The 12836-nt window shown below is 49.0% G+C and overlaps 1 long non-coding RNA gene across 1 annotated transcript; it reads right to left on the bottom strand.

Moving 5' to 3' along the window:
- Positions 1-852: 852 nt before the first annotated feature.
- Positions 853-3878, bottom strand: LOC110261244 (uncharacterized). The gene is made up of 3 exons (XR_002345240.2): positions 3647-3878; positions 1865-1914; positions 853-1141 (listed from the first exon to the last, which is right to left on the bottom strand). It is a non-coding gene; the product is annotated as an uncharacterized LOC110261244 (long non-coding RNA).
- Positions 3879-12836: the final 8958 nt, after the last annotated feature.

Genomic DNA, 12836 nt, shown 5'->3' with positions numbered 1-12836 from the left:
CCAGATCCTTCCTCTGTGTGATGGGACGCCACTGATGACCAGCGTAGGGACCGAAGGACTGGTTTTCTTTAGCTTCTGTGTGAAGATTGGATAAGAAGCCAGGGCAGAAGCAGCAAGGCCAGTTAAGGGCTGTTGCCAACATCCAGGAGAAGGAGAATGTGGCAGAAATGCAGGGAGGAGCTCGATTCTGAGCGGGTTTTTGTTTTGTTTTGTTTTGTTTTTCTTTTTACGGCTGCAGCAGCAGCATATGGCAGTTCCCAGGCCAGGTGTCGAATCAGAGCTGCAGCTGCAACAACCTATACCACAGCCACAGCAACACCGGATCCTTAACCCACTGAGCCAGGCTAGGGATCGAAACCGCATCCTCACAGAGACAATGTTGGGTCCTTAACCCACTGAGCCACAATGGGAACTCCAATTCTGGATGTATTTTGAAAGTGAAGCTAACACGATTTGCTGACTGGCTGTGGGTGTGAGAAACAGACAGAAAGCCAGAATAACTCCAAAGTTTGGACCTGAGCAACTAGGACGGTGGAGTTGTGGGGAGACGCTGGAGGGGACAGATTTGGGAGGACAATCGGGACCTCGGCTTTGGATGTCACTCGTGAGATGCCCATGAGACACCCAGGCAGCATACCCAACAGGTGGTAGCATGAACTAGACTGGAGGCCACAGAGAGTAAGGAAGGCTAGAAATATAAATTAGGGAAACCAGTCAAATGTGCATGGTTTTTAAAGCTGGTCATCTAGGGTGAGACCCCAAAGAGAAGGGCAGAGAGAGAAGAGGGCTGAGGCCTGGGCCCTGGCGCACTTGGAGAGCAGAGATTGGTCAGGGGGCACAAGCGGGAAAAGAGACTGGGAAGGGGCCAGCAGAGTAAGAAGCAGACCTGTGAGAGAGGTGCTCTGGAGGTCAGAGAAGAAAGAGTTTCAAGGGCAAGGGCTTCACCAGCTATGTCAAATGCTGAGGATAGGCAATCTAAGATAACATGAACTGAAAACTGACATTGCATTTGGCCGTGTAGAGGTCACTGGGGACTGAGATGAGAGCAGTTTCACTGGCGTGTCGGGAACAAATGCCCAGCTGGAGTGCTGCGTGGATAAGGGAGCAGAAGAGGCAGAAACGATTCCTCCAAGGAAGTTTGCTGTAAAAGGAACAGAAAAATGGGGCCGGCGTGGGAGGTGGATGTGGGATCAAGGGGAAAAAATGTTTAAGGCTAGGAGTTTTTAGACCAAGTGTGTGGGCTTGTCAGGATAATCCAGGAGAGGGGGACACTGATGATGCCAAAGGAAGAGAGAAGGCACGATGGGGTGAGGACCACGCAGGCACGTGACTTCAAGCACACAGGCGGAGGGCTGGCCTTGGGCGGGAGCGGGGAGAGTCCCTCCGAGGACACAGAGCCTCAGGTGAATGATGAGCCTTAGGGAGTCTTCTTCCCGTGGCTTCTGTTTTTCCAGAGACATAGGGAAGCCATGTCATCCGCGAAGGGTGAAGAGTGGGGAGGGCTGCTGGGGTTCCGACAGAAAAGATACGATGAAAGTTCATCCTCCCGGGGCTTTGGAGAAACAGTGGTGGGTGGGAGGCGTGCCAGGCAGCATCAGTGGGAGAAGATGGAGACTGGAAATTAATGAGGATGGGGGGCCGGGCAAGTCTGAGAAAGCCAGAGGGGGGCAAGCGGGCCAAGCCCTAAGCGAGGGAGGGGTTGCCATGATAGCCCAGGGAAGTGAGAACGGGGTCGGGAGCTGGGAGGAGTCCTGAAAAAGGTGGTAGGACTGAGGGATGCGTAGGATCGACTGCTGGCATACTAGAGAAAGTCGAAAAAATAGGAGGTGTTGGGGAGATGGTGGCATATGGAAATGGAGCTTACCCACTGGAGCCCCGTGAAGCTCTAGGTGCAGGTCTTGACACAGACAAGGCCTAGGACATGAAGCATGGAGCGGTACTGAAGCATGTGAACTCAAGCTTCTGAAGCAGAGGTCTAACGACTATGTGCCAAAAGCTCAGCCCAGGTCTTGTGACACTAGGTCCAGCCCGTTTCCAGTTACACCCCAATTCCACCCCTCTGCTCCTATGAGTAACACTTAGCATCAGATCCCCGGCCTCGCTCAGTGGGTTCAGGATCCGGTGTTGCCGTGAGCTGTGGTGTAGGTCGCAGACGCGGCCCGGATCCTGCGTTGCTGTGGCTGTGCCGTAGGCCGGCTACAGCTACAGCTCTGATTCAGCCCCGAGCCTGGGAATTTCCGTATGCCACGGGTGCTGCCCTAAGAAGAAGAGGAGGAGGAGGAGGAGGGGGGCGGAGAGGGGGAAGAGGAGGAAAAGAAGGAAAGACGATGAGGGCAGGGAAATGCATGTGCACACCCAGTCGCAAATATGCTCGCAGGCCTGGCAGGGAGTAAGTGCTCAGTAAAATGTTGAATGAATGAATGGTTGGAATTCCAGGGGGCTCCCTTCCTCTCTTGGGGTTAAGAACCGGCGCTAACCCTTCACACGCTGTGTTCAGGAACCTCTCTTTGGTTATACACAGGTGCCCCTTTGAACAGGTACCGGGCCTCTTCTTTGCAAATCTCTGGAGACTGGCCGCCCATTTCCTGCTCGCGGTCACGTCCAGCCTCCCAGAGGTGGAGGCAGCACCACCCTGCCCTCTTCTTCCTTCATTCAACACCCCCCCCCACCCCGCCTGGAGGCTGGCCTCGCCCACTCCTGTTCTGCCAGCGCCAACTTCCTGGACTCGCCCAGCATTCGGAGCAGTCCCTGAGGGGATAGGGCTTGCAACTCAGTGAGAACGAGCTCTGTGAGCTGGTCCTCATGGAAGCAAGGTCAAAGGACATGTCCCCAGCAGCGCTGCCCGGACCTGCACCTGATATAAGGGATATGCCTGGAGATCAGCGCTTATAGTGTTCCCTCACTTCCTCGAGGCGGACCGGCCTATCTGGGGCCATGGGACATCGTGCAAAGCCCTGAGGGAGAGCTTCCTAAGCCTCCTCTATCCCGACCACGCCACCCGGAACCTCCAGTTTTGGTGCCTCATGTGTCACCCCATCGAACATCCGGGTTCGCCGGACAACTTCTTCCCAAGCTGCCAGCTCCATCTTGCCACCCTGGATTTATATGGGGTTTTTTGTTTGTTTGTTTGGGGTGTTTTTGTTTTACTTTTTAGGGCTGTACCCATGGCATATGGAGGTTCCCAGGCTAGGGGTCCAGCCTACACCACAGCCACAGCAACGCCGGATCCTTAACCCACAGAGCGAGGCCAGGGATCAAACCCAAGTATCCGTGGATTCTAGTCAGGTTCATTAACCCCTGAGCCATGACGGGAAGTCCCTGCCACCCTGGATTTATAATTCGACATCCCATGTGCCCAAGGTAATGAGTAGCCATCTGTGGCCCCTGTGATTAGTTATCTCCAAGGAAACCCAATCTTGGAGGAACGGAACACAGCAGACCCGGTAGAGGACAACTGCATCCTCTCCTGAGGGATGTTTAACGCCCCTGCAAATGGCCAGAGGTGGCGGAACAGCTGGACACAGCAACCCCCCGAGGCTGCTCCCCCCCAGCCCTGCCTCCCTGGGGCGCCCTGCCATAGGAACGGTCAGCCATCCCACATTCTCACTTTCTCCTGGGGTCTGGAAAGAGAAAGAGTCAGTCCTACCTGAGACCGGGGTACCTTTGGGGACATTCCCAGATGGAAATTCTCTGGTGGCTGGCACCGCCCATTCCTGGGAGGAGGCACCCCTCTCTGCAGTGGCAAGAGAGCCCACTCCTGCATGCCCTTGCACGCACACCCGCTCTGATCTGCAACTAGAACAAGCATCCCTTTCTCAGGGTGAGGGCAAGGATGGAGCACCCACTTGCCTTCAGGGGAAAAGGGTTTTAAAAAGGGTGGGACCTCTTTGTGACATCGGTGACATCCCTATGTCACCACAAATGAATCATGAGGGCTAATGAGCTTGTGTTGTCAATGCTCCTTATCCTCAAATAGCATCTGAAGTGAGACTGAACAGCCAAGAAGCCATCCCCTTGGTCCAGCCAGGCTGTGGATCCTGCAAGAACCAAGTGGCCGTGGCCAGTGGTGGCAGCTTGCTTTCATAAAATGCGCTTTGTATTCTAAGTAGCCTTGCTGTTGTTTGAGGCCAAGGACAATGAGTCATTTGTGTCAGGCTGCTACTGGTTCTAGGATTGCAGAGTGACCTGGGGTGAAGCAAAAGGACCTGGTGTACATTAAAGGCAAGACGCCCTGGAAACTCCAGCCTGCTCATCTCTGCCCGCCCACCTTTGCCTGCAAAGTGCCCCTGCTCGATCATGACACAGCATAGAGATGAGCTCATTATTTTTCCAGAATAAAACCTCTAAAGCTTTCTGAGCACATAAGGGTTGGCTTTTTAAAATCATTGTTAAGACTTTGGAGAGGACACGCAGATCGGAGCCACGCCCTGTGATTGCTGGCAGAGCCGTTTTCCCGGCTCGTTCTCTTCGTGGGACCGGTGAGCAGACCCAAAGCAAAGTTGGTTCAGCTCTCTGGCTGTGGATCAAATTGTCTGGGGTCAGAGCTGAGCTCCCCCACCTAACTAACCCAAGGAAGCATTAGTTCCCTCATCAGCAAAATGGGGTGATTATAACGAAAGCTGCCTCGAGAGGCAGGGAGCCTATGAAGAGGTGTCGACACCTGTTCCCGGCACCTGCAGATGTTCACTAACGATTAGTCACTCTCATGCAGGTGTGTCGTGCTCTCCATGAGACCTCTGCTTGCAGTCCTGGGTAAATTTCATCCTAATCAAAGTCAGTTAAAAAGTCTGCTATGCTTTAAGGGAGCCTTGAGGTTTGAACTATCTGAACCTTCTAGGAGGTGTTGATTCTAGTTTCTGGCTTCACAGGCTTCCTCCGGGTGGAAAGTAACATAATATCTTTTCTATCAAAGGAAATCTTGGTGACTCCATCTTGCTCCAGTTTCAACCAAAACCCCCCTGCGACCCCCTTCCTCTTGCCCTCTTTTCCCAGCAGCAATTTGTTTCAATGAGCCAACCGGGAAGCATGAGCGTCCTGACCTGACCCATGGGAAGGGGACAGGGACATCACGTTAGGGATACACAGGGGGGGGTCCTTTGCTCGGCGCGTGCTTTTTGGAGGAGCCTTGTCGAGATCTCCCCGTGTTCACGCGTCTCGTTTTTCGGCACTGACGACCCGAGCATGTCCCCAACATCGGGGCCAAATAGCTTTTGCCAAGCAGTTTTCATAAAAGGGACTTCATTCAAGTCCTCTTGAATTAAGTGGGGCTTCCTTTAACGAAGGGCTTGTTTTCAGAAGCTTCCTCTTTTCAACAAGGAAGGAGAACACGATGGATTCCAAGTAATCTCCGTCCTCATCACAGCTTGTCGCAAACACCTGGCACATCTTTTCAGCCCAGGGTGCAAACACACGCTCCCTCCCTCACTAACTTCAGGACGACAGCTCCAGCCTGACATTCCAAAAGCATCTGCTGACAAACTTCCTCTCACTCTAGTTATTTCCTGGAAGAACAGCAAAAAAAAAAAAAAATTGTTTTGACTTGACAACATGGCCTTAGTTGCCGCTGAAGGTAAGTGAAAATACCATTGTTAGCAACTATTTACCTAAAAAAAAAAAAAAAAAAAAAAAACAAACAAAAAAAACAAACCTTAAAAGAATTACTTTTTCTTCCTTCCTTTCTTCTTTTTTTTTTTTTTTTTCTGATCAACATGAAGAATGACTTACTGGTAAGTCGTTTTCAAGCAAAGATAGGACGTGGGACTTGGGCGCCTCCGGTACTTAGTTCAAAACCAGAAAACATCATAACGTTGGCGGGGCGGCATTTCACTCGGTTCTTCCAAAAGCAATGATGACGCACAGCGGAGACTCGAACACTTGTGGGTATACAGACACCGGCATGCGGGGTTGCACATATCAAAGAAATATCTTAAATGTTTTTCAAAATATTCTAGGAGCCGAGACACAAGGGCATGCTTTAGGAGAACAAAGGAATGTGAGCTGGGGGGAGGGATGTGGAAACTACGCGTTTCCTTTAAAATCACCAAGGAAAACAAAGCCGCATTCAGCTTCACCTACTGACTTTATACAGTTTATATAAAATAGCTCGACTTAAATCCTAGAAGCAAAGATGGAGCCCTCACTCCGTTTATTTTGAAGAATAATTGTGCAGACACCTAGGTAATCCACCCTTGGCTGGCAGGTTCCCCTGGGAGGAGTTTATTCCTGTTGCTTAGAAGAGGATCAGTTTGACACCTTTACGGAGATGGCCTTGATTATCAGTGTGGACGGGCAACTTGAAGAGACTTTCTTCCCCCCTCTACTGACCCCGCACTACATTTCACAAGCGTGTGTGTGTGTGTGTGTGTGTGTGTGTGTGTGTGTGCATAATTTGCATACCAATTTCACCCAGAGGTGTCTTGAGTCCATCATTTCTGCAGGAAGAGAGCGGAACTTTTCTACATAAAACATTAAATCGAATTCATACACATTTTCCAGAAGGGCCTGTCTGATGTCTGCACAGATATTTGCCTGCAATCTAAGACCAGGGAAGGGGGATAAATCAGTCGGTTGTCTGAGCCACCCGTTAAGCCACTAGGGAATGGGACTTCACTTTCCCCAAACAAAAGAAGCATCAGTAAAGTGATGTTTTCTGAGCACTCCCTCCAAAGTGGCCCTTAACACCATAACCGGTCATGTTCCAGAGCTCTCCTGGATGCAGGAGAGGGCTTTTTGCCTTTTTCAAACCGCGGAAATAAATATGAGGAGCTGAATTACCACTCTTTCAAATTCGGTCTGTTTTATTCTCAAGAAGATAATATGGAGTTCACACAGTGGCACAGTGGGTTAAGAATCCAACCGCAGCAGCTCGGGTCATTGCGGAAGTGCGGGTTCGAACCCGGGCCAGATGCGGTGGGATAAAGGATCCAGTGTTGACACAGCTCAGATTCGATCCCTGGCCAAACTTCGATAAGCTGCCAGTGTGGCCATAAAAAAAAATAATAGTAATAATGAGTCAGAAATCAGAAAAAGATATACACTGAAAATTCTCACTCCTGCCCACCTTACTCCCTTCATCCCAAGTAACAACGTGCCTTTATTAATTTCTGTTGTATCTTTCCGGTTTCCATAGGCACATACAAGCCTTATGAATATATGTTCTTTTTGGGGGGGAGGGGCTGCACCCGCAGCATATGGAGGTTCCCAGGCTAGGGGACTAACTGGAGCTACAGCTGCTGGCCTACATCACAGCCACAGCAGCACCAGATCCTTAACCCACTGAGCGTGGCCAGGGATCAAACCTGCAACCTCACGGTTCCTGGTCAGATTCGTTTCCGGTGCGCCACCACGGGAACTCCTGAATATGTGTTCTTATCTTTTCCTTTCTTAGGCAAAAGCTGACATGCTATACAGACTGTTCTGCATCTTGTTTTCTTTTTCACTTACTAATTAGTGCGTCTTGGAGAGCTCTGGAAAATCAGTATATAGACTTAGAGAGTTGCTCTAACCATTTTTGCAGCTGCAGGATATTCCTTCCTTTGGCTACATGAAACTTTATGTAACCCGCCCTGTGCTGAGGGACATTTGGTTGTCTCCTGTCTTCTGCCATAACCTACAGAACTGCAACAAATAGCCACCAACTCTTTACACCACGCACGCACACACGCACGCATATCTGTAGGACGTAGTCCCAAGATTGCGAGTCAAAGAGTAAATGTATTCGTGATTTTGATGATATTCCCAGATCGCCCTCCCTGGGAGTTTGAGCATGCCTGCTGCCCCACCACCCCATCAAGGCTGCGTGTTGTAAAACGCGGATTTTTGCCAAATCGATGGGTGAAAATGGTGGCTTGGAAGAATTTTATTTTGTATTCCTCTTTTTTTTTCCTTTGGCCAGACCCACAGCATGCAAAACTTTCCAGACCAAGGATCAAACTAGCCCCAGAGCAGCGATCCAAGCCATAGCAGTGACAACCCTGGATCCTTAACCCGTCAAGCCACCAAGGAACTCGTATCACTCTTACTGTGAGGTTCAGTATGTTTCAAGGGCCATTTGTATCTACTTTTCTATAAACTTTCTGAACCATGAACTTGTGTGTTAACGTGCAATCTTTTTCATAATCTTCACCCATTTAAATATTGGATTTTATAAGTCCTTATTGATTTCTAATATGTAATAATGAGTTACACATTTTTTTTTTGTCTTTTTTTGTCTTTTTGTTGTTGTTGTTGTTGCTATTTCTTGGGCCACTCCCGAGGCATATGGAGGTTCCCAGGCTAGGGGTTGAATCGGAGCTGTAGCCGCCGGCCTACACCAGAGCCACAGCAACGCAGGATCCGAGCTGCGTCTGCAACCTACACCACAGCTCACGGCAACGCCGGATCGTTAACCCACTGAGCAAGGGCAGGGACCGAACCCGCAACCTCATGGTTCCTAGTCGAATTCATTAACCACTGTGCCACGACGGGAACTCCGAGTTACACATATTTTTGACATTTGCCTCTTATTTTTGCCTTTTGGGTTATTTATATTTAGTAAATTCAATTAATCTTTTAAGGTCTGGGGATTTTTTTCTTTTTGGCCACACCTGAGGCATGTGGAAGTTCCCAAGCCAGGGATCAAACTCGTGCCACAGCAGCAACCTGAGCCACAGCAGTGAAAACACCAGATCCTTAAGCTGCTGAGCCACCAGGGAACTCTTAAGGCCTGTGGATTTTAAAACTTAGTTGGAAATATTACTCAATCCAAAGTTAAAAGAGAATTTATCTACGTTGTGTTCTAGTTCTTTTGTGGATTTTTTTTTTTTTTTTTTTTTTTTTGTCTTTTGTCTTTTTAGGGTGGCATCCGAGGGACATGGAGGTTCCCAGGCTAGGGATCAAATCAGAGCTGCAGTCACCAGCCTACACCACAGTTACAGCAATGCCAGCCAGATCCGAGCTGTGTCTGCAACCTACATCACAGCTCATGGCAATGCCAGATCCTTAACCCACTGAGCAAGGCCAGGAATCAAAACTGTGTCCTCATGGAGACTAGTCAGATTCATTTCCACGGAGCCATGACGGGAACTCTGGACTTGATTTTTGATGTTTAAATCTTAGACCTATTTGGAGTTTATTTTGATATATGATATAAAGTATGGATCCAACTTTATTTTTTACTGTTACTAATTGTTGCAACATCATCATTTATTGAAAGGACCAATTTTTCTCACTGATTCAAAATGCCACTTTTTATGCATACTAATTTCCTGTTTGCATTTGGGTCCCTTTCTGGATGTTTCTCTTCCACTGATCTATTTGTGTTCCAGTAACATTAACTTTTTTTAATTGCCGCGCTCATGGCATATGGAAGTTCGTGGGCCAGGGATTAAATCCAAGCCACAGCTGTGACCTATACCACAGCTGTGGCAACACCAGATCCTTTAACCCACTGCACCAAGCCAGGGATGGAACCCTTACCTCCACAGCAACCCAAGCTCTGCAGTTGCATTCTTCTCTCTCTCTCTCTCTCTTTTTTTTCTTTTCTTTTGAGGGCCCCTTTTATCCTTTTTCTTTCTTTCTTTCTTTCTTTTTTTTTTTTTTTGTCTTTTCAGGGCCTCACCCTCGGCATATGGAGGTTCCCAGGCTAGGGGTCCCCCAGGTTTTGGTTTCTAATATCATTCTCAACAAACAACCAGGGCTGCTTGGAGAGGGGGCTCATTCTAAGAAACGGCATAGGAAATATGCAAGATGAGCCTGGAGTATCTTGTGCGCCCAGGAAGTAAGGAAGGGTTAAAGAACAAACGACAGCCTAAAACACCAGTAACGCTTGTGGGGATTTGTCAAAGGAACACGGGAACCAACTGAAAGAAGTCCCACCAGCCATGGCGGCAACAATTTGAGCAAGAAAATAAGTAGTATTGGATTACAACCCAAAGGATGAAATAAATATCTGTGAGTTCACAGCGATATAAACAAATGATTGACTAGATAAATAAATGCTGGAGAATGAAGACATAGCTCCCTTTCAGAAGAATTCTGATTCATTTTTGCAGATAAAGCCTCATAGAGCGGGAGAGTCCCGGTGCTTAAGTGTGGGCTGCGTATAGTGACTTCAAAGAAGGTGGTATGGGAGTTCCCGTAGTAGCACAGCGGAAACGAATCCGACTAGGAACCACGAGGTTGTGGGTTCGATCCCTGGCCTCTCTCAGTGGGTTAAGGATCCAACATTGCCGCGAGCTGACGTAGATCACAGATGCATCTCAGATCTGACGTGGCTGTGGCTGTGGTGTAGACCAGCAACTATAGCTCTGATTCGACCCCCAGCCTGGGAACCTGCATAGGCTGCAGGGCGACCTTAAAAAAAGGCAAAATAAACAAACAAACAAACAAACAAACCTAGGATGTGAGAAAGGGATTTTTTGCCCAGGACCACCACCATCCAAAGTACAAACTAAGTGGGGCCTTGGCTGGCCAGCCCTCCCTAAGCGGGAGCTCCCACCCAGCCTCCCAGCCACTCTCCAGCATCATCTGCTGCTCCCCGTCCCCTCAATTCTTCTCCTTCCCCCGTCCCAGCCTCCGCTCACAGAAGAGAATGGGAGAGGCCAGGTGGAGGGAAGGGGGATGGTTCAACATGGAGAAAAGGAGTCCCCAGCCCCAAATAAGCAAACACAGCAGGTCTCCCATGGGCTGGGGTCCTCTAGGCACCCAGGGGTCAAGGGAGACACCCATTGGTCATACATGGCAAAGGAGGCCAGCACAGCCACCCTACCTGCCCCCTTTATTCAGAGGTCTGTCCTTCCCATCGCCACCCCCAAAAGCTTAGAATCGCTCTGTAGGAAAAACAGAATTCCATTTTGAGGTAGTTTAAGAGTCTTGATGTGCTGCAGACGATGTGCAGATGGTACAGAGGTCGGGAAGGCTTCATTTGGAAATGCCCGGGGCAGGGTTTTATGTGCCTGCATCTATGCAAAGACACAGTGTGTTCTGAATGATTGGGGGGGGTCCTTTTTAATGACCCTTCCAAACCCCTGTTGGACTTCGTCATCTCCTGTGGCCTTCACCTCCTTGCACCACACCACAGACTCCACCATAACCCAGAAATGCTCCACGGGTCTCCCTGCTCTCTGACAGGAGAGCGTTCCTAGGAAAACTTGAAGCCAAAATGGCATAAAGCAAAGAAGCAACCATTCTGGACACCTCTCACTAATGGGTGCACAAAACAAGCCAAGATTAAGCTGCTCACAGACACAGTTCAAAGTGCTGGTGGCTTGATGCTGAGATGCTGAGTGCAGTTTCAGAGGAAGGAGCTTGGGGGTCCAGCCCTCTAGCTGCTCCGGGGGTGAGCTGCCTCGGTAATAACTCCCTGCAAAACAAATGCTCGATGCTATTTTCACTTTTCACCTTTTAGCATGAAAGCAAAACTCCTCCTTGGATTTCTCTCGGTCCGAAAAACGCAAGTCTCTTGTAAAAGCGAAGTGACTTAAAGTGAAAAGTGGGGGACATGAGTAATTCCCATATTTAGACCTTGATTCGGAGTTCAGCCATGTGTTCCCCAACCCCATGAGATCAATGCTACTCAAAATGAGGCCGGTGGGGCAGCACTCGGACAGCTATTCACAGAAATAAGGGCGAAAACCCTGCTTCCGTTAACCTGCTCCTAGAGGACTGTGCCATGGCCTGGATGCGTGTGGCCCCCAGACTTTAAACATGGAAACCCTAACGCCCAGTGCGATGGTACTAGAAGGTGGGGGCCTTTGGAGTGATTAGGTCATGAGAGCGACATTATAAACATTCCTCATTGATCGTGCTTTGCTTTATTGTGCGTCACAGATGTTGCCTTTTTTTTCAAATTGAAGGTTTGGGGCCACCCTGCATCAGGCAAGTCAATCGGTGCCATTTTTTCCAACAGCATTTGCTCACTTGTGTCTCTGTGTCACAGTTTGGCAATTCGCACAACTTTCCAAACGTTTTCATTATTATTTATGTTATGGTGACCTCTGATCAGTGACCTTCGACGTTACTGTTATAATTGTTTGGGGGTACCACGAACTGCACCCATATAAGATGGCAAACTTAATTGATAATTTTTTTTTCTTTTTACAGCCATACCGGCAGAAGGAAGTTCCCAGGCTAGGGGTCAAGTGGGAGCTGCAGCTGCCAGGCTACACCACAGCCACAGCAACACCAAATCTGAGCCACATCTGCAGTCTACACAGCCGTGGCAATGCCAGAAACCCTAACCCACTGATCGAGGCCAAGGCTTGAACCTGTATCCTCCCAGACAGCATGCTGGGATTTTAACCTGCTGAGCCGCAATAAGAACCCCTAATTGCTAAATGCTGTGTGTTCTGACTGCTCCACTGACTGGCTGGCCAGTCCCCATCTCTCTACCTTTTCTTGGGCCTCCCTATTTCCTGAGACACAACAACATTGAAAATAAGCCAATGAATAACCCTACAATGGCCTCTAAGAGTTCACGTGAAAGGAAGAGTTAATTGATGCAGATTTCATTGTTGTCTTATTTTAAGAAATTGCCTCAGCCACCCCAGCCTTCAGCAGCCACAGCCCAGATCAGTCTGCAGCCGCCAATATCAAAGGCAAAACCCTCCAACAGCAAAATGATTACAATGATGGACCAATAAAGTATTTCCTATTTAAGGCATGTACAAGTTTTAGACATAGTGCTATTGCAAACTTAACAGACCGCAGTATAGTGTAAACGGAACTTTTAAAAAGTATTTTTCCTTTTTTGGCTGCCCGGTGGCATGCAGAGTTCCCAGGCCAGGGAGAAGATCTGAGCCGCTGTTAAGACCTATGCCACGACCATGACAATGCCGGATCCTGGGATGGAAGCCGGG

This window comes from Sus scrofa, chromosome 6 (assembly GCF_054392235.1).
Source record: "Sus scrofa isolate SSC_HxYL_T2T_F1_AM1 chromosome 6, Sscrofa_HxYL_maternal_Yorkshire_Landrace_v2.0, whole genome shotgun sequence".
Classification (NCBI taxonomy): Eukaryota; Metazoa; Chordata; class Mammalia; order Artiodactyla; family Suidae; genus Sus; species Sus scrofa.
The sequence above is the reverse complement of the archived record's forward strand: the minus strand, read 5'-3'. Positions and strand labels throughout refer to the sequence as shown.